This window comes from Grammomys surdaster, unplaced genomic scaffold (genome assembly GCF_004785775.1).
Source record: "Grammomys surdaster isolate TR1022 unplaced genomic scaffold, NIH_TR_1.0 97, whole genome shotgun sequence".
NCBI classification, from domain to species: Eukaryota; Metazoa; Chordata; class Mammalia; order Rodentia; family Muridae; genus Grammomys; species Grammomys surdaster.
In genome coordinates, this window is record NW_021604576.1 from 8,183,855 (window position 1) to 8,210,970 (window position 27,116).

General features: G+C 41.4%; 1 non-coding gene and 2 pseudogenes across 1 annotated transcript; all 3 read left to right on the top strand.

Moving 5' to 3' along the window:
• The first annotated feature begins 9,294 nt into the window (after positions 1–9,294).
• Positions 9,295–11,954, top strand: LOC114632080 (annotated as a pseudogene).
• Positions 11,955–12,356: 402 nt separating this feature from the next.
• Positions 12,357–12,500, top strand: LOC114632801. Its single transcript, XR_003713133.1, has one exon. It is a non-coding gene; the product is annotated as a small nucleolar RNA SNORA48 (small nucleolar RNA).
• Positions 12,501–25,256: 12,756 nt separating this feature from the next.
• Positions 25,257–25,670, top strand: LOC114631209 (annotated as a pseudogene).
• The last annotated feature ends 1,446 nt before the right edge of the window (positions 25,671–27,116 follow it).

Here is a 27,116-nt window from a genome sequence, read left to right on the forward strand (position 1 = left end):
GAGAGATGGAATAGCAGCTTAGCTAAAGGGTCTCCTGGGCTATTCTCTCCATTGTGTGCACACAACTGAGACAGTAAAAACACAAAGAGGTGGTACTCAGGGAAGTGTCTCCTTAAGAGCCAAGTCCTCTGCTGCTCATTATTCTCATCAAAAACAGTAGAGTGGGGGTAAAATATTTCTAGGGGTCAAACATGCTCTGTGGCTACCAGTCTTCGCCTTCTGTGCAAAAACAGGAAGCTGGATAAAGGACAGCCAAGACTTTTTGTTAAAGCACCACCTAAAAACACAGCTCTCTCTTATCCTTTGGAAAATAGCTGGCAGTAACACACTGGATATAGCTAAGTCAGAAGCAATAGAAGGACAGAGCCGCAGGAAAGGTGTCCATGTGAATAGATCAGCACCACTCTCTTCTACAGAGCAAGCAGTTTCTGTAACTCCACATGAATGTAAACATGGAGGAGAAAAACATTTTTTTTAATACTCTGACTCAGCAAGAAAATGTTTATAATCATTGAATTGTCACCATGGGAGTGAAAGAGAATGCTCAATGGGCCAAGGCTTGCTGTAAAAGCCCTATAATCTGAGTTTAAATTCCAACCACAATGTAGAGGCTGGACATTGAAGGTGTGTGCCTGTAAGGCCAGGGTAGCAGAGATGGGTGGGTCCCAGCTGGCTTTTGACCTGTCAATCCAGCTGAAATAGGTTCAGTGAGAGATAGAGGAAATCTCTAACCTGCACCTAGACATTCAAGGGTGGACACACATGTACACTCATGTGCATATGCCACACACACATGTATCACACATCCACACCAGAGTTATAATATTAGAACATATGAATGATAGTAAGCAGAGAAGAACATTTTCTCAAAATGACTTACGTGCAAGAAATAAGCTGAGTTGTGACTTCACTGCTGTTCGTGGAAGGAGATGAATGCACAGGACCCTACTCTGTTTTTCCATTATACTTATAAAATACTCTGTAAACAAACATTTTGGTTATATTTTTCATTTTTCTTTAAGAAATATGGCATTGTTTTAAATGGCATATGAACAATGTGCACTTTAAGCCTTTTATCTAACCTCTGAAATGTATCTCAAGGGGGGGGGGCATAGTACACAGCTGTATTCTGTTGAGGTTGGGGTTGAGGCAGGAGCATGAAGAGAGAGCGGCTGCCATGAAGTATGCAGGAAGACAAAGGGAGGGTGGGAAGTGGTGGAGGAGCCATGGAGGCAGAAGACAGAAGGAAAACAATCTGATTAAAGCAGGAACCTATTCCTATGTGGTTATCATCATAAACCAGTTCTCAGCAGACATCTAAGGGGTAATGGTCTCTTTCAGGGAAGTTTGCAAAAGAATTTAAGAAGGCTTTGTGTAACAAAATCTTGAGTATTTTTAGAAATATGAATTTGAGTCACGTTTTTTGTCATGGAAGAAGTGAGATTCACTACCTTCCTACTCACTGTTGTCAAAGACAAACATTCCCAGGAGTTGCCCCCTTCTTTTGGTGGTCCACTGTTGTAAACTGAGAAGCAAATGCATTTCAGTCTGTTACTAGCGTATGTTTAATTATAAGAAAAACTTCCCACCTTTTCCTGTCTCTTCCAGCCCACGTATATGGATGTGCACACTGTAAATGTGACAGGTAACCTTCCCGCCAGTCAGTACCATTCTGGTGAGCGTCATTAATTCTAAAGTCTTTTTCAAGCTAGTTCCATTCATGCCACTCAATTGAAAAAGTTTTCACAATTTAATGAAATACAATACTATCTTTTAACCCAACAACCAAAATAATGTGGTTTTGTAGGCAGTAAATGATATGAAATTCAAAATTGACTCTAAAAGTAAATATTTGGAAAGAAATATATATTTAAGAGAAATAGCTGCAGTGATTTTACCTTACACATTAAAATAATAAAATGAGAAAAATCTTTTCAAAAACAGACTGGGGCAGTCCTCAGTACAGCAACTCATAGCACAATGAAGGGAGTGGAGAGATGGTACGGTTGCTCATTAATAGTGCACACCGCTCTGGCAGAGGACTCGGGTTCAAGTTCCAGCACTCATGTTAAGAAGCTCACAACTGTCCAGCTCCAGGAGATCAGATGTCTCTGACTTCATTGGGCACACACATGTACATATTCACTACACATAATTGAAATAAAGAGCTGGGCATGGTGGTCCATGCTTTTAATCCCAGCACTGGGGAGGGAGCAGCAGGTGGATCACTGAATTTAAGACTAGCCCACTCTACAGAGTAAGTTCCAGGACAGACAGACTACATAGAGAAACTCTGCCTTGAAAAACCAATAAATAAATAAATAAATAAATAAATAAATAAATAAATAAATAAAATATAAAATAAAATTAAGCAGGCTGGAGAGATGGCTCAGCAATTAAGAGTACTGGCTACTATTCCATAGGCACCAGGTTTGATTCCCAACACTCACATGGTGGCTCACAACAATCTGTAACTCAAGCCTTAATAGCTCCCAAGCCCTCTTCTAACTTCCACAATATGTAAATGTACTTATACATTTCTGGTATATGTTCTACCAGACATATACATGATGCACAGATAGCCATGCAGGCAAAGTATTCATATACATACAAAATAAATATCTTTAATTAAAAAAAATTCATCTACCCAACTGGCCAATTAAGCAAAAGGGAAAATAAAAATAAAACAGGGCTTTCAAAAAACATAATGTACATAAAATCATATTACACATACACATGAAAATGAAAAAATGAAATCTATTATTTTTGTGCAATTGAATATGTGATAATATTTTTTGATTAGGCATGGTAGCACATCCCTACAATCAGAGCACTAAGGAAAGAGAAAGAAGATTTCTAAGCCAGATCATGTGAGCTGGCCCAGCATATTTTTCCAGCCTCTCCCTTTCTCCAAGGTTTGGTCCTAGTTGCACACAGGCCTTGGTTTCATGTCTTGTGATTTGCAATATCAAGTACAATACTCAGTTGCTATACCTGTATGGATCCCAACATCCAGACTTGACCCTTGTTGTATATTATATGTGTTGGTCCATTCTAGTGAGTCACCTGGATTCTAGCCCACCTGCACCATACCCAGTAGATAGTAACCCAGCACCTACATCTGGGGAGGAGACTCAACCTGCTGAATTTTTGGACCCTTACTTGCCTGCACCGTACCCAACCCTCAGTCCTTCATTAGGTACCACTGTAACACAAGTTACAGGGGAACCAATGCTTTCTTCTGGGCTCCTTATGTATATACATGGTAAAAAGCATACATACAGGCAAAACATCCATACATATAAAATAAAATAATTCTTTTTTTTAAAGACTTGTACAAACAGCTCAATAAACTTAAAAAGAATAGCAATAAATGCCTGAATGTCTACCAAGAAAATATAAACATAAAGAAGACAATCCAGAAGGAGACAGAAATATTGGATAAAACTAACTCAAACTGAAATGAAGATAGAATTGGGTTCAAAACTCATTATAGAACTCAGGGGAAGCCAGGCAGAGGCAGTGCATACCCTTAATACCAGCACTCAGTGGAGCTGAGGCCTCTGGATCTCTAGAAGTTAGAGGCCAGCCTAGTCTACAGAACAAGTTCCAGGACAGCCAGGGCTACACAGAAAAACCATGTCTTAATAAAAAATGAAACAAAACAAAACAAAAAAGAAAGAAAGAGAACAAAGAAACAAACAATCAATGAGGAAACTCTTATGAGTAGACTGGGTCAAATAAAAGATGAACTATCAAGAATTAAGTGTACAGTCAAGGAACTAGACCAAACAAGCAAAGAATATGAAACATTTTTACCAGTGCAAACATAAAGGAAAAACATTTAGAAATTTAGAGACATCATGAAAAGACAGAAAATTCTGTTAGAATAATACTAGGTTTAGCAATAGAAATATCAAAAGCCAGAAGACTCTGGAGCAATATATGCCACATTTTAAGGGACTTTGCCATGCTGCCTAGCTTTTATATTAACTTGACATGAGACAAAGGAAGAGGGGAATCCAGTTGAGAACATATCCTCTCCACAAGGCTGGCATGAGGTACATTCTCTTGACTGATGCTTAATGTGGGAGGGTCCAGCTCATCCCTCCGCTCATGGTCCTGAGAGACATAAGAAAGCAGGCTGAGCCATGGAGAGCAATCTAGTAAGCTGCATTCTTTCATGGCCTCTGCAAAAGCTCCTGCCCCAAGATTCCTGCCGTTTGAGTCCCTGCTCTGATTTTCCTCAGTGGTAGACCATGCTGTGGAACTGCACTGAAATAAACTCTTTCCTCCTCAACTTGATTTTGGTCATTGTGTTTTCTCACAGTGGTAGAAACTCCAAGAGAGATGCCAACCTATACTATTGTACCCAGCAAAACTGTCTACTATATTTGAATGAGAAGGAAAAACTTTCCACAGTACACAGGACCAAATAATTCACATTCATCAAATCACACCTATTAAGAATACTAGAAGCAATATTTCAAACTGAGGAGGAAGGAGGGATAAACATAGACAAGATATTCTACATAGAAAACAAAAGAAGTTCTAATCACTGAAACACAAAATAAGACTGAGTATTCAAATAGCAAAAAAACATAAAAATAATTAAAAGTAACACATTTTTAATAACTTAAAGTAGTAATCGGTTTAACTGCTGAATTAAAAGACACAGATTAGGAAAATGGATTAAAAAACAAAATCCATCTTTCTGTTTACTACAAGAAATTCATCTTAACTTTAAAGTTAAGCACCAACCTAAAGGGTAAAGATGGAAATAAACTATTCTAAGCAAATGAGACCAGGAAGCAAACAGGTACTACTATCCTAATAGCAGCAAATAGACTAACAAAATAGACTTCAGACTAAAACTAACAAGAAGAAACAAATAAGGACATTTCATTTCAGTCAAAGGAACAATTAACCAAGAAGACATTACAATCCTAAACAAATATGCAGCAAACTCTGGAGCCCCTAATTTCATAAAAAGCATACTACTAGAATTTAAGACACATATTAAATCCAAATCAATAATAGTGGGTAATTTCAATACCTATGTTCACTAATACACAGGTCATCTAAACAAAAACTAAAGAAACATCATAATAAAATGTCATCATATGACTTGATGTGTCAGGTTAGGGGGATACACGGCGGGTGGGGGGACTTCCACTCTCTGGGGGGGGATGGAGAATGGAGGCATTGTTGTTAGTGTTGGCCATATTTAGCTCTTTTATTTTTACACCAGAACTTGAACATAATGATTTTTCATGCCACTTCCCCATGAAGACCTCTGGTCTTGGCAAGTAGTGTATTCAAACACAACTAACTGCATCCTGGTAAATGTGGTCCTTGATCATCACCATTGAGGATAAAGCAGAATGCATGATAGGAAGCTAACCCAAGGGTACTAGTCCATATGCTAGAAATAGTGTGACAAAACCTTCCAACTAAAGTTATTTGGAGGCACAAAATTGTGACAAAATATGGGAGAGTGAAAGCCAAAGTTCTCGGCTGTCTGGAGTGAATAGATCTGGTATAATTTGTAGAGGAGTCTTGAGAAATTATACTAAGGCCAAAGCAAACAAGCAAATCAAAGTGCTGGCTTATTGTCTTTAAGACAGCAAATTCTTAAATATTAACCATTAAAGCTCAACTTTATTGTTCTTTAAAGAAATAGTTGAGCTGCAGAGATGGCTCAGCAGTTAAGGGCACTGCCAGTGGTCCTGAGTTCAATCCTCAACAACCACATGGTGGCTTACAACATTCTGTAATGGGATCCGATGCCCTCTTCTGGGGTCTGAAGTCAGCTACAGTGTACTCATGTAAATAAAATAAATAAACGTTTAAAAAAATTAGTCTAGCCAGGCAGTGGTGGCATATACCTTTAATTCTAGTACTCTGGAGACAAAGCAAGTGGATTTCTGAGTTGAGGCCTGCCTGGTGTACAGAGAGAGTTCCAGGACAGCCAGAGCAATACAGAGAGAGAGAGAGAGAGAGAGAGAGAGAGAGAGAGAGAGAGAGAGAGACTGAGTCTAAACTCAAGTAGGTGTGGTTAAGGTCACCAGTCTTTGTTAACCAGTTGGAGATGTCTCTGAAACAAATGGCCTCTGAGTCAAGAATAAATAAATATTTTTAAAAATACTGTTACTCTACCCTTCCTCTTGGTAAGTACTTTTGAGTTAAGAACAGTGATTAACTATGTTTAATTGTTTGGTCACAAAAGTACTTGGCCACAGAAACATTTTGGACATGATCTCCATCCTGGTCCATTTGGACTTCTCTAACAAAGTGCATAGACTATTTGGCTTATGATCAACAAGGATACTTCTCACAGGTCTGAAAGATGAGAGGTTAAAAGTGTCCAGTCAGCCAGTTCTGAAGACCCTTTCCATCCTGCAGACTGCCGACTTCTCATTCCATCTCATGTTGGGAGGAGGATGGAGAAGTCCTCAAAGATCCCCTGTAGAATTAGAGCTTCCCAGGCCCAGGTGGATACCATCTTTAACTTCAGCACTTGAGAAACAAAAGCAGATGAGTCTCTTTGAGTCTGAGGTCAGTCCCATCTACAGTGTGTGCCTGAGGACTACATAGTGAAACCCTGTCTTAAGAAAGAAAAACAAAAACTTACCCCTCTTTTACCTAAATTAGTCCCCCAAACTCCTTTCTAAATGCTGAAAGTCAGGATTTCAGCATACGGATTTGGAAGTAACACAAACATCAAGTTTATCCCAACATCTTTTAAACATCTCATGAAATTATGAACAATTTGAGCTAATTCAATTTCTATTCCTCTGGCAAATTACATAGGCTTCTCATGTCACCCAAAGTAAGTGTGTAAAACACAATTCAAGCAAAGCACTATGTACTGTATGTTTTGAGCCAGGAAAAGATCACAGGTGGTTAAGAGCACTGACTGCTCTTCCAAAGGTCCTGAGTACAATTCCCAACAACCACATGGTGGCTCACAACCATCTGTAATGGGAGCTGATACACTCTTCTGGTGTGTGTATGAAAACAGCTACAATGTACTCGTATAAATACTAATAAATTTTTTTTAAAAGGTCACTAGTTTACCTCAAAACCTACTTGACCACCTACATACTCACAGAAATTAACTTAGCTACTGGTCAGGCCAATGACAATTCCATGTCCAAGTCAGAGAAGCAGAGGCAATCTAGAATCTACATGTGGTACAAAAGAACTAGAAATATCTGATACCTCCATTGACTCTTCTTTCACAAAGGACTCAAGTAATTCAAGGGAATCTCCCAAGTATAAAGGATCAGTGATTTCTAGAGGACACGGAAATGTATAAGGTTCTTGTTATCAAGCAATAGTTAAGGACTGAATTATATGCCTGCAAGAGAAACCATACCACACATTTGAAAACCTGACCAAACTCCAAATAGGAAAGAACTTCACCTAAGAAGCAATACTCGTACTTAAATGTGCCTAGGACACCAAGTTTATGGAAAGATAAGCAAAAGCTGACTCTGGAACAATAATGTTCAGCAAAATAGCTGCTGTGTCCAAATCCAGAAAAGGTAGCATTATTCTAACGTACACAAGTTTGCATAGCATCCTTCTTCCTCATGAGTGGGCTCAGGTGTGAAGAATCAGCATAACAGTGAATGGTGTCAGTGGCTCTAACTATGGCCACATTAAATGGAGAAAGACAACAGAATACCTACTAACGTTTTGAAATTACTACTTATTTCTTACAAAGAAATAGGGAAGGGGCTGTTGTTACACCTCAGTAATTCTTTTGAAAGATTCATAGCTATTCTTCCTTTCTTCCTAAGCCTTGTTAACTCAATCTCTTCTATCCCATTCAGCTCTTGGAAGACAATGAAGGGCTGTGGAAATAGCTCAGTAGAAAAAGTACCTACTACTCAAGCATGAGGAACTGAGTTCAGATCTTCTGCACCTTGTAAAGAGTCAAGTATAGGATGCATTCCTGTCAACAGTCCTGAGGAGGCCAAGGGTTGACTGGCAGATCCTTGGAAAGGGAGGATTCCTGGAGCTCACTAGCCATCTAGTCTTTCCAAATCAGTGAACTCCATGTTCACTGAGAGACCCTATCACCCTGTGTCGACCTTGCCAAGGAAGTGGGAGGGGCTCTTGCAGCAGCACCTGTCCCTGAGGGTTTGTACAATTAACACTCGATAATGGGGGGAGAGATATTTTCTTCAGTGCCACACTGGTAAGGCACCCAAGTTCCTGTAGGTAAAGTCTCACTCACACTCAAGTAAACAACTCTAGTGAAACTCATTTAGTTGCAGAAGGAAGAAAAAGAAAGGCTAAAGATAGAAATGGAACTAGTTGGGAAGACAGCAGGAGTAAGAGAAGAGTGAGAGAGTAAAGTGGGAGTGACCAAACATATTATGTACATGTATCAAAATAGCATAGTAAAAGTGATTACATACAATTAATATATGCTGACAAAATCATTTCAAATTAAATAAGTAATGCAGAATAGTATAAAGAAAGACACCAGTATCAACCCCTTGCTTCTATGCACAGGCACCCATAGTCACATACATATAAATGTACATCACTAACATTTTGAGATTGAGAGAGAATAAGGGGAGAGAGGGAAGGAAAGAGGAAGAGAGACATGGAGAGAGATAGAGAGAATGCAAAATAGAACAGAAGCATGAAACTCACCAGCATTACTTATACAAGGGAATAGATCAATTTAAAAGCATCTGGCATATATTAACCTGGCAGGAAACCTTGCTCTGTGGAATCGCTGACATGTAATACTGATCAAGTCACCTCTATCCATTGTCCTTCTGTTTATTAATCACCTATTGCCTGCTCAATACAGGGAAATATCAAAACATTTAACATTGCAAGGGTTGATATAAAAAGACTAAAGCAACTGTATGGTCTAGAAAACTTAGAGTATAATTAGCTAGGCAAGAAGTTACAGAATACACTGAGTAATAAATAAACTAGTCATCATTAACTCCAAAAAGATGAAGAAGTTCTTCTTGAAGAATAAATACAGAAACCATAAAAATTACAATAGAGACCTCTCTTGAATCACCCCTTCACAGTGTAGGCTTGGCATGTGAATCAGATGTGGTCCAGGCTGACACTGTTCTGTACTACTAGTTGGTTTTCCTGTCAAGATGCCTAAGGAAGTGCATGGTGGAGAGGGAGAAGAGTTCAGATCTTCTGCACCTTGTAAAAAGCCAAGCATAGGATGCATTCCTGTCAGCAGTCCTCAGGAGGCCAAGAGTTCACAGGAAGATCCCTGGAACTCACTAGCTCATCTTTGCCTTTCAGACAGAAATTGATCAGCTCACATCCCTCATCATCAATACTTTCTATTGAAACAAGGAAATTTTCCTTTGGGAGTTGATCTCTAATGCTTCTGATGCCTTGAACAAGATTTGCTACAAGAGCAGGAGCACACACTGACTTTGGTGGACACAGGCATTGCCATGACCAGGACCAACCTCATATATAAGTTGGGAGCCACTGCTAAATCTGGCATGAAGGCATTCATTGAGGCTCTCCAGGCTGGTACAGGCATCTCCATGACTGGCAGTTTGGTGTTGGATTCTATTCAGTCTATCTAGTGTCAGAGAGAGTGGTTATGAGCACAAAGCACAATAATGAATGAGCGGTATGCCTGGGAGTCTTCTGCTGATGGATCCTTCACCATCTGTACAGACCATCATGAGCACATTGGCTGCGGTACCAAAGTGATCGATTCTTCACCTCAAAGAAGACCAAGCAGACTACTTAAAGGAGAGGATTGTTGGGAGCCGACTCTTAGCCGAAAGTGGCTATCATCTTTACAGCCATCTCGAGCCATATACCCTGACAAGAGACTTGTTTCAACAGCCTGCAATAGCTGAGCGCACTCTGATAAACATCTTGTTACACTGTTTAGTGCCCCCAGCTGCCAGGTGCTCCTGGTATCCATGGCTACAAGGCACGTGACGTAGTGGCTTCAGTTGAGATTGTCCACGAGGGCAAGTCACGTGGTAAAGGGTATAAATACCCAGGATTTCCCTTCTATAGGAGAGTAGAGCAGTAGAGGAGTAGAGGAGTAGAGGAGTCGAGGAGGTAGAGGTAGAAAGTAGGAGGTAGTAAGTAGTAGGAAGTAGAGGAAGGAGAGAGAAAGTGAGAGGTGTCAGGAGACTGAAGGAGTGAGAATATAGTAAGAAGAGAGGAGAATAAAGAAGACTTGAAGAGACTCCACCGGACTCTGGCTTGTATCTATCTTTTGCGTCTCTCGCCCCTTTTTTCCCCTTCCTCTGTCCCCACTCTCTCTTGCTAGACCCTGACCTGCCGACCGGAGCAGCAGAACCGGCCGGCCTTTACAAAGTAACAGAACCTGACGGCCGTTACAAAAGAAACGGCAGTTACAGAGGATGGCCAAGGTTGTCATGAAAAAATACTCACAGTTTATAGACTATCCTATCACCCTCTACTTGGAGAAGGAATGAAAGAAGATCAGTGATGACAAAGCAGAGGAAAAGAAAGGCGAGAAAGAAGATAAGGATGATGAGGAGAAGCCTAAGATTGAAGGTGTGGTATCAGACAAGGAAGATGACAGTGGCAAAGATAAGAAAAGAAAACAAAGAAGATTAAGGACAAATACATTGGTCGGGAGAAGCTGAATAAAACTGAGCCTATTTGAACCAGAAACCCTGATGACATCACTCAAGAGGAATATAGTGAATTCTATAAGATCCCCATCTATAAGATCATCAATGATAGGGAAGGTCAATCAGCAGTCAAGCACTTCCCTGTAGAAGGTCACTTGGAACTCGGGGAATTGTTCCTCATTCCTTAACAAGATCCCTCTGATCTTTTCAAGAACAAGAAGAACAACATCAAACTATATGTCCATTTTGTGTTCATCATAAACAACTATGATGAGCCAATAGCTGAGTATTTCAACTTTATCTGTGGTGTAGTTGACTCCAAAAACCTGCCCCTCAACATCTTGCAAGATATGCTCCAGCAGAAAAAGATCCTGAAAGTCATGACCAAATCATTGTGGAAAGATGTCTTGAGTTCTTCTCTGAATTTGGCTGAAGCCAAAGAGAACTGCAAGAAATTTTATGAGGCATTCTCCAAGATTTTAAAGCTTAGAATCCATGAAGATTCCACTAACCACCAGTGCCTCTCTGAGCTCCACTATCACACCTAGAGATGAGATGACTTTCCTGTCAGAGTATGTGTCTTGAATGAAGACATAGACATCCATCTACCATATTACTGGTGAGAGCAAACTGCAAGTGAATAAATCTGCCTTTGTGGAGTGTGTGTGGAAGCAGGGCTTTGTGGTGGTGAATGTGACTGAGCCTATTGATGAATACTGTGTACAGTACATCAAGGAATTTGATGGAAAGAGCCTGGTCAAAGGGCTTAGGGCTACCAGAGGATGAAGAAGAGAAGAAGAAAATGGAATCAAGCAAGGCAAAGTTTGAGAATCTCTGCAAGCTTATAAAAGAGATCTTAGACAAGAAGGCTGAAAAGGTGACAATGTGTTCTAGGCTTGTCTTTACCTTGCTGCACTGTGACAAGCACATATGGCTGGACATCCAACACAAAGCAGATCTGAAGGCCTAAGGCACTATGAGACATCTTTACAATGGGCTATATGATGTCCACAGAGCACCTAGAGATCAAACCTGACCACCGCATAGTGGAGACCCTGAAGCAGAAGGCTGAGGCAGACAAGTATGACAAAGCTGTTGTTTGACCTGGTGGTTTTGCTACCTGAGACTGTTCTGCTCTCTTCTGGTTTCTCACCTGAGGATTCCCACACCCACTCTGACTGCATCTACCACATGATCAAACTATGCCTAGGCATTGCCGAAGATGAGGTGACAGCAGAGGAGCCCAGAGTTGCTGTTCCTGATGAGATCTCCTGACTTTGGGATGATGAGGATGCTTCTTGCATGGAAGAAGTGGATTAGAGACCTCCTGGGATGCCTGTGCCCTCTGTGTTCCCTGTGGCTTCCCAGTAGCCTTGACTGGCCCTGACCACAGAGGACTCTGGCCCTCTGCTCAAGTCTAGAGGATCTTGTCTATCCTGTCTTTGTTCCTTAAGGCAGGAAAATAGTCTCTCACAGGATAGCAGGGTTAAGTATTGTGTATGGGGTTCTTGTTTGCTTTATTTTGTTCTAAAATTAAAAGAATACAAAATAAAAAAGATGCAGTTTTACACAAACAAAAATTATAATGGAAAGGCATTTATCTCCTGCTGGAACAGCTAGTCTTATAAAAAAAAAAAAAAAACATTGCTATGTTCACATATTCCATAACTCAAGTGAAAATGGGAGGGGGAAAGAAGGTGAGAAAAAAAACAGCTGCCTCCCTCCCCCTGACACTGGGCGAAGAAACACTTTGTTGGCGGTGGTGTTCTTATATCAGTCAGGGGCAGAGCAGACAGCAGTCCTTTGTTCATCCTAGCTTGATGCCTGGCTTGGTGGCCAAAGCTATTTTATACCTACAACTCACAAAAATAAAATCAAATTGAGGTAGTACAGGAGGAGGAAGACGCCATGTGGTGCTGGTGGGAAAAGACACTCACAGACATTACCTCCACCTCACAGAACAGGCCAGGCTGCAGGCACACATTTGCTGCGACATCACACAGCATGGATGGAGGATGTCACCCAGGGGGTCTGTCAGCCATGTGACCAGCCTGCAGCAGGAGCAAGCACAATATGCAAAAATCTGGTGGACAAATGGAAGAGAGAGAGAGGCGGGGCAGCTTGAGCAGTCTCAAGGGTGGAGAAGAGTAGACTGTCAGAAGTGGCCAGCCTTGCCACTTGGGGCCACTGTGAGGTCCCAGCCCAAGCTGCCGCTGAGGGCCATGTCTAGGTCTGTGGCTATACAGCAGCAGGTGTCAGTGTTGATGTCTGTGGCACTAGAGAACATGGGGATATCCTTAGCCATGGCAGCCACGGGGACCACATGGATGTCCAGGGACTCTGCAGAGCTAGCCCTACCTCTCACTGGCTGTGGTACTCTGGAGAGCTGACCACCTCTCAACAGCTGCAGCACTCGGGCCCTGTACCTCACACGAGCTGGCCCTGGTGGCAGGGTGTGGGTGAGCTGGTCCTGAGAGTAGGAGAGTTGGGAAAGCTGACTCCAGCCATCCAGAAAGCTGCCCAGAGTGTCCTAAACTTGGGAGACCTGGCTGTGCCCCTCATCAGCTGCAGCACTCGAAAGAGCAGGCCCGGCACTTCACCTGGACAGCATAGCAGTGCTGACCCTTGTGGAGGGGTTCCAGGTGAGCTGGCCCCAAGGGAATGAGCAAAAGAGAGCTGGCCCTGCCATTCCTCTGCCAAGAAATGGCCTGAGGGAGGGGGATGCCCTCCACCCCATTGTACTGGAGGCAGTCAGAAGAACTGACCCCAGGGGTCATGAGAGTGGGTAAGCTGGCCCTGCCCCCTTATTAGTTGTAACACTCCAGGAGAGCAGGACCCTACACCTTACGTGTACAACATAGTAGAGCTGGTCCTGATGGCACCGGTGACCCAACCCTGGAATATGAGAGTGGGAGAGCAGGCCCAGCCCCTCATAGGCTGCAGCACTTGGGAGAATGACCCCCACACCTTGACTGGGCAGCACAGTGGAGCTGGCTTTGGAAGCATGAATGTGGGTGAGCTGGCCCTGAGGGCATGAGAGGAGGAGAGCTCCCTGCCTCCTGCTGATGGCCGCACTGGGTGGCCTAGCAGGAGCAGTGCCTTAGAACCCTGGTGGTACAGATCAGGAAGATCCAGCACACTGAGAAGCTCAGATACCACCCAGGCCAGATCCAGGGCACTGACTTAGCCCACCCCAAATTCTATATCATCTGTGAATGGTTGGGACGTGTGAAAGGGTCAGTCCTGCTGTTCCAAATCTGGACAATCCTCATGACACAGGACAACAACAGGAAAACCAGGAGGAATCCCAGTGAGGATCCAATCTTGATGGTGTCACAGAAGCCAGAGATCTCAAACCAGACCAATGACTCATTGCAAAGAACAATTGCAAGTGAAGATGTGTGGACAGGGAGCTATACTGTGGGGCACACTATGACAGACCACAAATTCCATGATGTGATGGCTTTCTATGCTTTGTTGTTGTTGTTGTTATTGGTGGGGTGGTGGTGGGGGGTGTGTGTGTGTATGTGTGTGTATGTGTGTTTGTCTGTGGGTTCATTTGGCAGAGGGTGGTTGCAAGAGCAAAGGGTGGCTATGAGGGGATGAGAAGATGAGTGTATCTAGTATGCACAATGTGAAACTCACAAGAAATTAATAAAGACTTTGAAAAAACAGCTGGCTTAATATGGAACAATAGGAAAGGGTGTCCTGAAAGGCTGAGTGTGAGTTAAGTTTGCACAGGACATTCTAGAGTGAGGATCTGAAAGTCAATGCTGTGTGCTGGGCACAGAGCAGATACTCTGTGCTGTTCTAGAGGCAGCTATGAAGAAAGCAATGGATGGAACCAAGCAGGGAACAATTCATGAAGAAGAGGGAGCCGTAGGGTGAGGTGCTGCAAAACTAAGTCCCAAAACCAACTCCAAAAGTATTGAACTAGAAATTCCAATTATTAAAAAAAAAAAACCTTCAGACATCTAAGATAATTTCTAATCGAGAAAACACGACACTCATGTATTGTAGGCTAAGCCCTAGAGCCTTAGCCAGAAATTTTTTCTGCAGGAGAATGAAAATTTCCCATCTCTCATGAAGAATAGTGAATCAAAGTATCCAGCTTGTTTATTTTTTTTTTTTTTTTTTTTTAGTTTTTCGAGACAGGGTTTGTCTGTGTAGCCCTGGCTGTCCTGGAACTCACTCTGTAGACCAGGCTAGCCTCAAACTCAGAAATCCACCTGCCTCTGCCTCCCAAGTGCTGGGATTAAAGGTGTGCGAGTATCCAGCTTGTAAAGATATCACTGTTCTCTTATTAACTCTGGAGATACTTAAAGAAGTTAAGATGTCATCCCTCCTCCGTGCCAGGATGTAAGGACCCAGAATAGACTGGTATTTGTGTCACTAATATTCAGAAAAGATGGCACCCATTGGTTCCAAGGTTACCATCACCTTAATCCAACAGATCCTTAAAAAACGGAGTCTGTTCAAACAAGCACTTTACTTTGGTGAGAATGTCTGCATGACTCCCTCCAAGTTGCTGTCAATAGGACTGGAATTGATGTCAAGGTTTGACATTAGTGTCAGATCCAGAAGGGATCCTAGCCTTACCAGGTTAAACATTCAAACAGACTTTAGTCAAAATGTATAATCATCGATTTTGTCATTTCCCTGGTAAAAAATTGTTCATAACTGAACCGTGTCAGTGTTTAGCATATTTTCTAAATTTAAAAAAAAATCAAAGTTTCAAAGATAATTATAAGGATAAGATTTTTATTATTCTTTACTGTTTGTTCATAAGAAGTCCTCATAGCAGAACATAGAAAAATCCATCTTCCTTGCAGATAGTTCCAAGATTCCAAAAAAACAAATCACTTCCTGGACTATTGTATAATATTGACTATTGGGAGCAGGAATCAAATAGGCACTGTATTGTCAATCAAGAGAATTCCATACTGTGAAGGACTTTTCTGCTGGCTACAGGCTATTTAGCAGAATCCTGACCTCTAAAAGGCTAGTAGCACCTTCCCGTCCCAGTTATCCAACCAAAGTCATCACCAGATGTTGCAGAACATCACCCCTCTTCCAGGGAGTGAAATTTTTCTCTACTTGAAAACCAGATATAAAAAAGAAAAACAACTTAGATTCTAAACTCCTCTGGGCTCAGCATTCCAAGCATCTTTTTAAAGTGATGGTCGCTGTCCTGGCTTCTGTCCATGTGAAATCTGCTGTTTGTTACGATCTCTTCAGAGGAAAGTGTGAATGCCCTGTTTCTTGACAAATGACTTTAATTATTAGATTGTACCACAATGTGTATCAAAGTACAAGGGCAAAGCCTTAGCGCTGCTGTCAAGACAACCGATGCCTCTCCAAGCAAAGGAAAAATCAAAAACTTGTAGGATGCCAGTTGAGTAGAATCTGAAGCCAAAGGAGAGTGCCACGGCCACAGCTGAGCACCTGGTACTTTGTGGACGAGCTGAATACTCAAGAAAATTGAGACTTCAAATGAGCTTCCACCTAACAAGCTGCAATTTTGTTTCACTGGGGCTCAAGGAGAGGACAAGTTGGAGAAGAAACCAGGGGAGAATTCAACTGACAGTCTATTTGCTAATTCAGTGAGGAGCTCAAGACAATCTTCAGAATGCCGCAAGACAAAAGTGTCATTATCTGTAATTACTGCTTACCAGTAGCTCGGATTGATAACAAGCTTCCTCACCAATCTTACCCCGCCATTATGAGAAGAGGCGATTAAACTAATTAACAAATCAACTTTTCTGTGGAACATTGGACTCAATAGCAGAAAATAATGAAGAAAAAAAAAGGCTAGCTTATCTGGAGAGATGAGATGAAATAGAAATCTGAAGCAAACAGTGCGATGGACAGAAAGCTAACCAGCAAATGCATACATTGTAGCAAAAATATCAAATGAGCCTCAGGAATTATCAGGCCGTACAATCAAAGCTACACTTAAATTGAAGGTGTTTTCTCACATCGATTGTGCACTCCTGCACATGTACAAAAATAAAATATAAAAATAATAGCTCATTTACAGAGAAGTTAGACTCTCAACAGCATCACATATCTTGGAAACTAACAAACAACCACAAAAATCATACTTTTTGCTATAAAGTCATTTTATAAGAAAAGGAAAACACACTCCCCTCAGTGGCTCCATTCTTCAGTGGAAAATGTCTAGACAGCCCCTGGTAATCACCATGCTACCCAGAGCTATCTCTACTCTGAGGCCCTTCACAGAGGTGTTCCATAAGTATGCTTGATAGTTTTATACAATCTAAAGTCATCTGAAAGGAACAAATCTTAGTTAAAAAAAATGCCTCCATAAGATTTGGCTGTGGACAAGCCTGTAGGGTATTTTCTTATTAATGATTGAGGAGCGGCAGCAGCCCACTGTGGATGGTGTCATGCTTGGGCCGGTGGTCCTGAATTCTATAAGGAAGGCATCATCTGCAAGCCAGTAAGCATCACCCCTCCATGGCCTCTGCATCAGCTCCTGCCTCCAGGTTCCTGGCCTGTTTGAGTTTCTGTCTTGAGTTCTCTTGCTGATAAGCAGTGATATAGAAATGTAAGACAAATAATTCCCTTCTTCTCCAAGTTGCTTTTTGATCATGGTGTTTCATCACAGCAACAGAAACCCTAACTAGGACAATAAGCGTCTATGGAAGTTCTGTCCAGTAAAGTCTACATAGCCATCTTCGTGGCTACCAACCACTTGAAATGTGGTCAGTGAGATATGGAGCTGTATTTTTAATTTAACTTCAATCAACTTCAACATAAAAACTGATACTCATTTCAATTACTAGAAAACTTAAATATGTATGAAATAACTACTATTTATTCAGCTATAAATTTTATAAAATCCAAATGGGGAAGAAAATCTGAAAAAAGAAACCTTTAGTGTTTAACTTTTAATTAAATTAAATATCTAAATATCTGCTAGTTAAAGTAAAAAATATATCAGATCTCAAAGACTTAGTATAAACAATGTAAGATATATCATTGTCATACATTCACTGCATGTTTAATATATTTCATAATTTTGAATTAAATATAATGTATTATTAAATATAAATAATTTTTTAATTAATTGTTTTATTTGCATTCCAAATGTTTCCTCCTTTCCTGGTCACCCCTCCAAGAGTTCTTCATGCTATCTGCCTTCCTTTTGCCTCTCAGAGGGGATGCCCCACACCCTGCTCCCAACACCCAACCACCCACTCTCCCACTCCCCACCTCATCCCCCCCCCGCCCCGGGATGAGGCAGCAAGTCTCTACAAAATTAGGTACATCTTCTCCCACTGAGGCCAGACAAGGCAGTCTTCTGCTCCATATGTACAGGGGGCCTCAAGCCAGCCCATGAATGCTCTTTGGTTGGTGGTTTAGTCTCTGGGAGTTCCCTGGAGTCCAAGTAAGTTGATACTATTGTTCTTCCTATGGTGTTGCAATCCCCTTCAGCTCTTTCAATCATCACTTACTCTTCCATAGGGGTTCCTGACCTCAATCTAATGGTTGGCTGTAAGTATCTGCATCTATCAGTCAGCTGCTGGTAGAGCCTCTCAGAGAACAGCCATACTAGGCTCCTATCTGCAAGCCCAACATACCATCAGTAATAGTGTCCAGGTTTGATGCCTGCACATGGAATGGAACCCAAGTTGGGCCAGTCTCTGGATAGCCTTTCCTTCTGTTTCTGCTCCATTTTTGTCCCTGTATTTCTTTTAGATAGGAACAAGTCTGTATTAAATTGAAAGTGGGTTGGTGACCCCATTTCTCCACTGGGAGACATGTCTATCTACTGAAGATGGTCTTTTCAGGCTCCATCTCTTCACTGTGGGGCATTTTGGCTAAGGTCACCCCCATTGAGTCCTGAGAGTCTCTTACCCACTGGGTCTCTGGAACTTTCTAAAGATTTCCCCCTCCACTCCACCCCTACACTTGCATATTTTCATTTATTCTCCTGACCCCACTGGGCTTCTCTCCTGCCTCCCCGATACTTGATCCTGTCCTCCTTTTCTCTCTACCCCTCTCATCCAGGTCCCTCACTCCCTCTGTCACCCATGACTATTTTGTTCCTTCTTCTAAGTGGGATTGAAGTATCCACACTTGGGCTTGTTGAGCTCCCTACAATCTGTGAATTGTATTATGGGTATTCCATATGTTTTGACTAATATCTTCTAATCAGTAAATACATACCATGTATGTCCTTTTGGGTCTGGGGTACCTCATTCAGGATGATATTTTCTAGTACCATCTGTTTGCCTGCAAAACACATGGTGTCCTCATTTTTAATACCTGAATAGTATTCCATTGTGTAAATGAATCACGTTTTCTGTATCTATTCTTCAGTTGACAAAAAGGTCCTGGACAGTGATGGTGCACACCTTTAATCCCAGCACTTGGGAGGCAGAAACAGCCAGATATCTGAGTTTGAGGCAAGCCTGATCTACAGAGTGAGTTCCAGGACTGCCAGGGCTACACAAAGAAACCCCATCTTGGAAAAAAAAAAAAGGACAAGAAGAAACTGATAACAATCAGAAATTACATCAATAAGGAAACAAGAAAGAAAACCAACAAAATACAATCATCCATGAGCACGTATAAACCACGGATACTTATTCCTATTTCAGGGGTACCAGAGTATCTGTTGTTATCTGTTGTTAACTCCTTAAGTATGTATTTATCATGTACCACAAGCTAGAAACATATGTGCATTCTGGGATGGCTAAATTAATCTAATTATAATATGCACTACCTCATGTACTCATCAATTTTTGTAAAGAGATAGTAGATTTAAAAATCTACTCTCTGCTGACAGGAGCCTGACATAGCTGTCTCCTTAGAGGTCTGCAAGAGTCTGACACATTCAGAGGCAGATGCTCACAGCTAACCATTAAACTGATCATGGGATTCCCAATGGAGGAGTTAGAGTGAAAACTGAAGGAGCTGAAAGGATTTGTGATCTCATGAGGAGAACAACAATACCAACCAACCCGAGCCCCCGGGGTCTAAACCACCAGCCTGGGAGCACTTAAGGAGGGACCCATCCTCCACCTATATATGCAAGGGAGGATGGTCCTGTCAGGTATAGATCCTTGGTCCCATGAAGGCTGGAAGCAGTGTGTGGGGGAACTCGAGGGTTGGGAGGTGGCAGTGGGGGAATAGGTGGGGGCACATCCTCAAAAAAGCAGGAAGAGGGGGTATGGGATAAGGTATTCCTGGGAGGGAGGGGGAAATGGGGTAAGGGGAGAACATCTGAAATGTAAATAAAATATCCAATAAAAATAATTTTTAAAAAATCTACTCTCCATTTTAGTTACTTTCATAAGTACGGCACATTCTTATTAACAATAACTTTCACAGTTTGAATCTAGATAAGTCCTCCAGACTCATGTGTTAAAAACTTGCTTCCCAGCTAGAGGCGTCAATTTGGAGACAGAGGAGATGGAATGTAGCTGGAGAAAATACATCACAAAGAGGAGTATGTTTGAAAATGTTTACCTCTTCCCCACTCTTTCCTCTTTTCTCTGCTCTCATTTGCATACAAACAGCCTCTGGGGCATGCCCCTGCCTCTGTGAGCCCTTTGCTCAGAAACAGAGCCAAGGGCTATAAAATGAAAGCTCTGAAATTATGAGCCAACATTTTTCTTCCTCTCCTGAAGTTATCTCTAAAAGATATTGCAATGTTGAAAACACTAATAGAAAGTTGTTACTGTCGATATGACCATTGTTATGATTAAACCTGACCGTTGCTCAGTAAGCCTTTGGAACATATTTGTGGAGGGAACTGGGTGTTGGATGGAGAAAAGCCTAAAATGGAGCTATGAATCGAGCTGAACGGGTGATTCAGGTGGGAGCTTAGCAGACCAGAATACCAATTAGAAGGCTGGCAGCAAAGACTGTGACCACGAAGTTCCAGGTGGAAACAAGAACTCCAGTGGGATTGGACTGGAGGATACCCCTCTTAGATTCTGCCAAAGAACTTGTCTACACTTTACCTATGTCCTGAGACTTGGTACTGAGGCTGAGTGAAAGGTGATTGTCTAACTGATCTGCCAGAACCAAGTTCAATGCAGTTCAGGATTCAGGATATGACATGATTATCACTACCTGCTTTTAGCCAGGTGTATTTGTTGACAACTTGATACAACCTAGAATCAACCCCTATTGCTATAAAGGACAGGGAGACTTGGGAGGGGAAAAAAAAGTAGAACAAAAAAACTTGCAGTTTAATCGGAAAATTTAATGTGAACCTGAGACTAAGGAAATCATAATGTTTGAGGAGATTAGACATTAAAAAGAAGCCCAAAAACCTGGCAGTGGTGGAGTATGCCTTTAATCCCAGCACTCAAGAGGCATAGGCAGGAAAATCTTTGTGAGTTCAAAGACAGCTGGGTCTACAGAGTGAATTCCAGGACATCCAAATCTACACAAAGAAACCCTGTCTCAGAAAAGAAAAGGAGGAGGAGGAGGAGGAAGAGGAGGGAGGGGAAGAAGGAGGGAGAGGAAGAGGAGGAGGAAGAGGAGGGAGGGGAAGAAGGAGGGAGAGGAAGAGGAGGAGGAAGAGGAGGAGGAGGAGGAGGAGGAGGAGGAGGAGGAGGAGGAGGAAGAGGCAACCCAAAATACTTTGCATTGGCACAACAGAAAGGGTTCCTCAAAGGCATTTTAGGAAATGGCAAGTCCCCACACATTATAAACTGAAGGGGAATAAGAGTGTAAACTCATTTGAAAGGCTCTTCTTTGAGAAAAGAGCATGTCTGAGTCACCTCTCGGGCTTATCATGCTTACACAGGACCACCTAGGAACTTGTTTCTCCAAGATTCATTTTACCATGAATAAAAGGTAAAATGAATGGTTACCTTGCAGTAACCCACATCCAAGGCCATTATCCAAGAATTCCAAATACCATTCAGATTTGCAGTAGTCTCTGGCACTGTTCATAGAATGATAGTTTTGCAGGCATCCAGAATTCAATAATTAAGGAGTAATGGAGACTTCACCCAGAATCTAAAGAGAGTCTGTGACATCAGGGAATATGTGACAGTGTCAGAGACCCTGCAGGCAGTCCCTAAAGGTACAATGTGTGAAGATGTGAGGATGAAGTCTCTATGGTAACATAGAGATCCTACGGTATTAGAAAAATGAAACACTCACTGAGAGAACACAGCATTACAGCTAGCCCACAAAGAGGTCAGACTCCAGACATAGAGCTACAAGACCTAGCGTTGTATCTATGGGGTCTCAGCTTTTCTCTGGTAGAATCCCTTCTTCCTATTGTCCTATTGAGTGAGACTACTCATTCCTTGGATTTTTAATATATAAATTTCTTTTAATTTTTCAGGAGGTTGCATCTAAAAGGTTAGTTTGGGTATGAAAAGAAACTCTAAACTTGGACTTCTGAATATTATTAAAACCACTAAAGATTGGGGCTGAAGAAACAGTTGCTGGTGCAGAGAGCCTGAATTCAGTTCCCAGCGCCCACATAGCAAGTCACAGCCATCCTAACTTTAGGTTCAGGGGATTCCATGTCCTCAACTGACCTCAGTGGGCACTAGGCATGCGTGCAGTACACATGCAGACATAAAAATAAAATAAATATCGAAAAACTCACTAATATTTTGGAAAGTCTTGCATTTTTATGAGATGGCCATGAGCCAGAAAGTGCCTTTTGAATTTGAAGTGTTCCATAGGCTCATCTGTTAAATTTTTTATCTACAACTGGTATGGATCTCATTTGGGCAGAAATTTAGGAAATAGGACCTAATTGACACTGGGGAATACTGTTGAAAGTTAGCCGGTGTTCTTAATCTGTTCTAGCTTAGTTTCTATTGCTGATAGAAGGAGGAGGAGGAGGAGGAGGAGGAGGAGGAGGAGGAGGAGGAGGAGAAGAAGAAGAACAAGAAGAACAAGTACGACTTTAATCCCAGCACTTGGGAGGCAGAGGCTCGAGGCCAGCCTGGTCTACAGAGTGAGTTCCAGGACAGCCAGGGCTATACAGAGAAACCCTGTCTCCAAAAACAAAACAAAACAAAAAAAGAAGAACAAGAACAAGAAGAAAAACACTCTTACCAAAACAATTTAAGAAGCAAAGAGCTTGTTTAGCTTTTACTTCCTAGTAATAATCCATTATTGAGGGAAATTAGAGCAGAAACATATTTTTTTTAAGTTTTCCTTGAGACAGGTGTTTCTTCATGTATCCCTGGTTGTCCTGGAGCTTGCTCTGTAGACCAGGCCTGGCCTCAAACTCATAGAGATATGCCTGCCTCTGCCTCCTTAGTGTAATACCACCACTCAACATCAGAACAGAAACTTAAAGAGGAATTAGTGCAAAAGTCACAGAGAGAACACAAGCCTATGCTCACCTGGCCTTTTTTTTTTATTAAATTATTTTATTTATTTATTTATTTATTTATCTATTTATTTATTTATTTTATATTCCAAAAGTTTTCCCACTTCCCAGTCCCCCTTCTCCAAGTTCTTCACCCCTTAACCTTCCCACCCCCTCCTGAGAGGGTGCTCCACCCATACTTACCACACCCCACTAGCATTCCTCTTCCCTGGGACATAAAATTTCCACAGGATTAAGCACATCCTCTCCCACTTAGGCCACACAAGGTAGTCTTCTGCTACACGTGTTTGTGCCTGGGGCCATGAACCAGCCCAGGTATGCTCCTTAGTTTTTGGCTTAGTCTCTGGAAACTCTGAGGGGTCCAGGTTAGTTGACAACAGTTGTTCTTCCTATGGGGTTGCAATCCCTTCAGTTCCTTCAATCCTTTCTCTAACTCTTCAATATTCAATCCAATGGTTGGCTTTAAGTATCTATGTTTGTTTCAGTCAGTTGCTGGTAGAACCTCTCAGAGGACAGCCATGTCAGGCTCCTGTCTGCAAGCACAATATGGACTCAGTAATAGTGTCCGGAATGGGATGGATGCCAGGTCGGGCCAGTCACTGGGTGAGCTTTCTTTCTGTCTCTGCTCCATCTTTGTGCCTGCATTTCCTTTAGACAGGAACAACTCTGTGTTAAAAGTTTTGAATATGGGTAAATGGCCCCCTGCTTCAACTGGGGGCCATGTCTGTCTACTAGAGGTGGTCTCTTCTGGGTCCATCTCCCCACTGTTGGGCATTTCAGCTAATAGCATCCCCATTGAGTCCTGGTAGCCTCTCACATCCCAGGTCTCTGGGACTTTCTAGCCTTCTTATACGTCCCAGGGCTACCTGCCTAGAAGTGGTCCTGCCAACAATGGACTGGACCCTTTAATATCAATCACTGATCAAGACAATGTCTCACAGACATGCCTACAGGTCAATCTGATCCAGGCATTTTTTTTCTTTTGAGGGTCTCTCTGCCTGGATAACTCTAGTTTGTATCCAGTTGACAATAAAAACTAACCAGGTCACGCATAGTCCCTTTCCTTCTCTGCCTCCTGTTCACCATGTGGTGAATAACCTCTGGCAAGGATACCATCACCATGGTATTTCACTTCACTGTGGATCCAAAACCAATGGGAGTCAGGAACTACAAACCAAAATCAAAACTACTAAAGCTATGAACCAAAGTTGACTCTTCCCCTGAAGTTGCTTCAAGTATTTTGCAACAACAACAAACAAACAAACAAACAAGATCTAATACAATATGGTGGTTTGAATGAGATGTGCCCCGTATCTTGGGCATTGTAATACTTCCTCAATTGGTGGCCTGCTGGTGTGCAGTGAAGCTGTGTGTGTGTGGCAGCACACACCTTTAATCCTAGTACTCAGAAGACAGAGGTGGGTGGATATCTTTGAATTGGAGCCAGTCTGCCCAACATAGTGAGTTCCAGGCCAATCAGAAACACGTAGTAAGACCTTGTCTCAAAATAAATAAACAAAGAAATACATATACAATAAACAAATAAAATAATATAAAGTAAACTAGAAGACAATTAAAACACATGCATGCACACATACATACATACATACATGCATTCTATGTGTGTATGTGTATACATTACTCATACATATTATATATACATTACAATTCAAACCCAATGAAGACATGCTGGTATATCTAGTCAGGTTTTTTTAACATTAAATGATAAGTTCAATGTATCTAATTATTTTTCCATATTCCACAACTCAATTAATTTCTATAATGACTTTATAGAATAGAAATTATCTCTGGTATGCGCTGAGATGACTGTCAATCGAAGGACACCAGGAATAGAGAGCTCCTCACAGAGATTTTAAAATGGCCACAAACAAAAGTACTGGCATATTCAGCTCCGCATCCCTGGCTGTGGAGTATGTGGATTCACTCCTACCTGAGAATCCTCTGCAGGAACCCATTAAGAATGCCTGGGTCTACATGTTGGATAACTATACAAAGTTCCAGATCGCAACCTGGGGCTCCCTGATAGTTCACGAATCCATCTATTTCTTGTTCTCTTTACCTGGATTTCTCTTCCAGTTTATACCTTACATGAGAAAATACAAGATTCAAAAGGATAAACCAGAAACCTTCAAAGGTCAGTGGAAGTGTTTGAAAGAAATTCTATCTAATTTTTTTTTTTTATCCAATTGCCTCTGATTTGTGGAACATACTATTTTACCGAGTTTTTCAATATTCCTAATGATTAGGAAAGAATGACAAGATGGTATTTAACTTTGGCAAGATGTCTGGGCTGTGCAGCCATTGAGGATAGCTGGCATTATTTCCTGCATAGACTTCTTCACCATAAGAGGATTTATAAATACATTCATAAAATCCATCACGAGTTTCAGCCTCCATTTGGAATTGGAGAAGAATATGCACAACCTGTAGAAACCCTAATTCTTGGGGCTGGATTTTTTTTCATTGGAATTGTGCTTTTGTGTGACCACATAATCCTTGTCTGGGCATGGGTAACCATGCATTTGCTAGAAACCATTGATGTACACAGCAGTTATGATATTCCTCTCAACCCATTGAACTCCATCTCCGTTTATACGGATGCTCAGCACCACGATTTCCACCACATGAACTTCATTGGGAATTACATCTCCACCTTCACATGGTGAGACAGAGTCTTTGGGACAGATCCCCAGTATCATACCTACCTTGAAAAGATGAAGAAGCTTGGGAAAAAGTCTGAGTGAATACCCAGCTCTACACCTTCCTCAACTGCAACTGGGGAGCAGAAAAAACCATGTGACTTGGCTGCTAAGTGATAAGAATGTTAACGACCTTTAACTATCTTCCAGACGAGAATTCTTCTACTTTACATTCAAGATCTGTATATGTGAGAATAGATGAATATATATATTTAAGTACAGTTTTCATGAGGAGGTTTTAAAGGCCATGTTGCTACCCTCACCAAAAGGTTTCAGTAACTGGAAGAAATACTAACATACAACTCACCACTTCATGCCACCTGAGGTTGAAGTTGACGTTGCCTTTTGCATACACTGGACAGTTCAGAAAATTCTCGACAATGATGTTTGCCTTCTAGTTTAAGACACAGTATTTTTTAGTATTTACCTGAAATGAAAATATCACAAAGTGAATATATCAGCTGCTGAGTGAGTGACTGAAACCATGCTCTGGTATGGGGTTGACCAGTTCAGGACTATTCTTTCTGTGAAGGATTGTTTGATTGTAGTAATTTTATTGGCATCTTCTAAATTGGCTCATTTCCTACGTGATGTGCATAGAATATTATAGCCTAAAGATTTTCAAGTTACTTGCGGTGTTTTTAAACTGAGGAGCCCCACTTCTGCCATCCACCCCTTTGTCTTTTTGTGTCAGGTGGTCATTGAAGTTGTACCTTGAGCTTTGTGAACTCACTTCTCTATCTGCACCTGGAGCTTGTGAAATAAATGTACTTTTTGTCTGATCCTCTGGTTTTCAGCGTTGAAGATTAGCTGTCTTGTTTTATTCTTATAAGGAAAAGCACAGAAATCATTAAAGTAAGTTCTACAATTAAAAAAAAAAAACAAGAATTATCTCTGACTTTCCTATTTCAAAAGTAAGGAAACTAAGGCAGTTAAGTAGTCAATCAAGGCTACCTACATTTACTCTAGAGTCCTAGTAACCCTATCAAAATTATTTTCTAATATCTGCATATGTGTGTAGTTAAATATATGCTTCTTTCCTTCTATTTGAATGTGATTCTTCTCCATAAAACCTGTAGTATAGAGTCATTTGGATGTGTCAGTCCTAGAAATAAAGATTCTACCAAATATCACAAACAAACTTCCTTTGTATTCCAAAACTTCAGAAAATGAAGTCTTCCAGATGAAGAGTGCACAGAGAAACTAGTTAACAGTTCCTGGTTCCTGGATGAGACCTGTTACAGTTTCTAAAAATCTTTATGATTCTTTCACATGGTATATAAGGTTCTCTTAGGAACATAACATGAGCATGAGGTCATAAATGTGTAAAGCATCCTTACATGCCAAAAAAAGAAAGAAACACTTATATTTTAGAAAGACAGGCATCATCTCTCATTTCTGTAGCTTCATTCA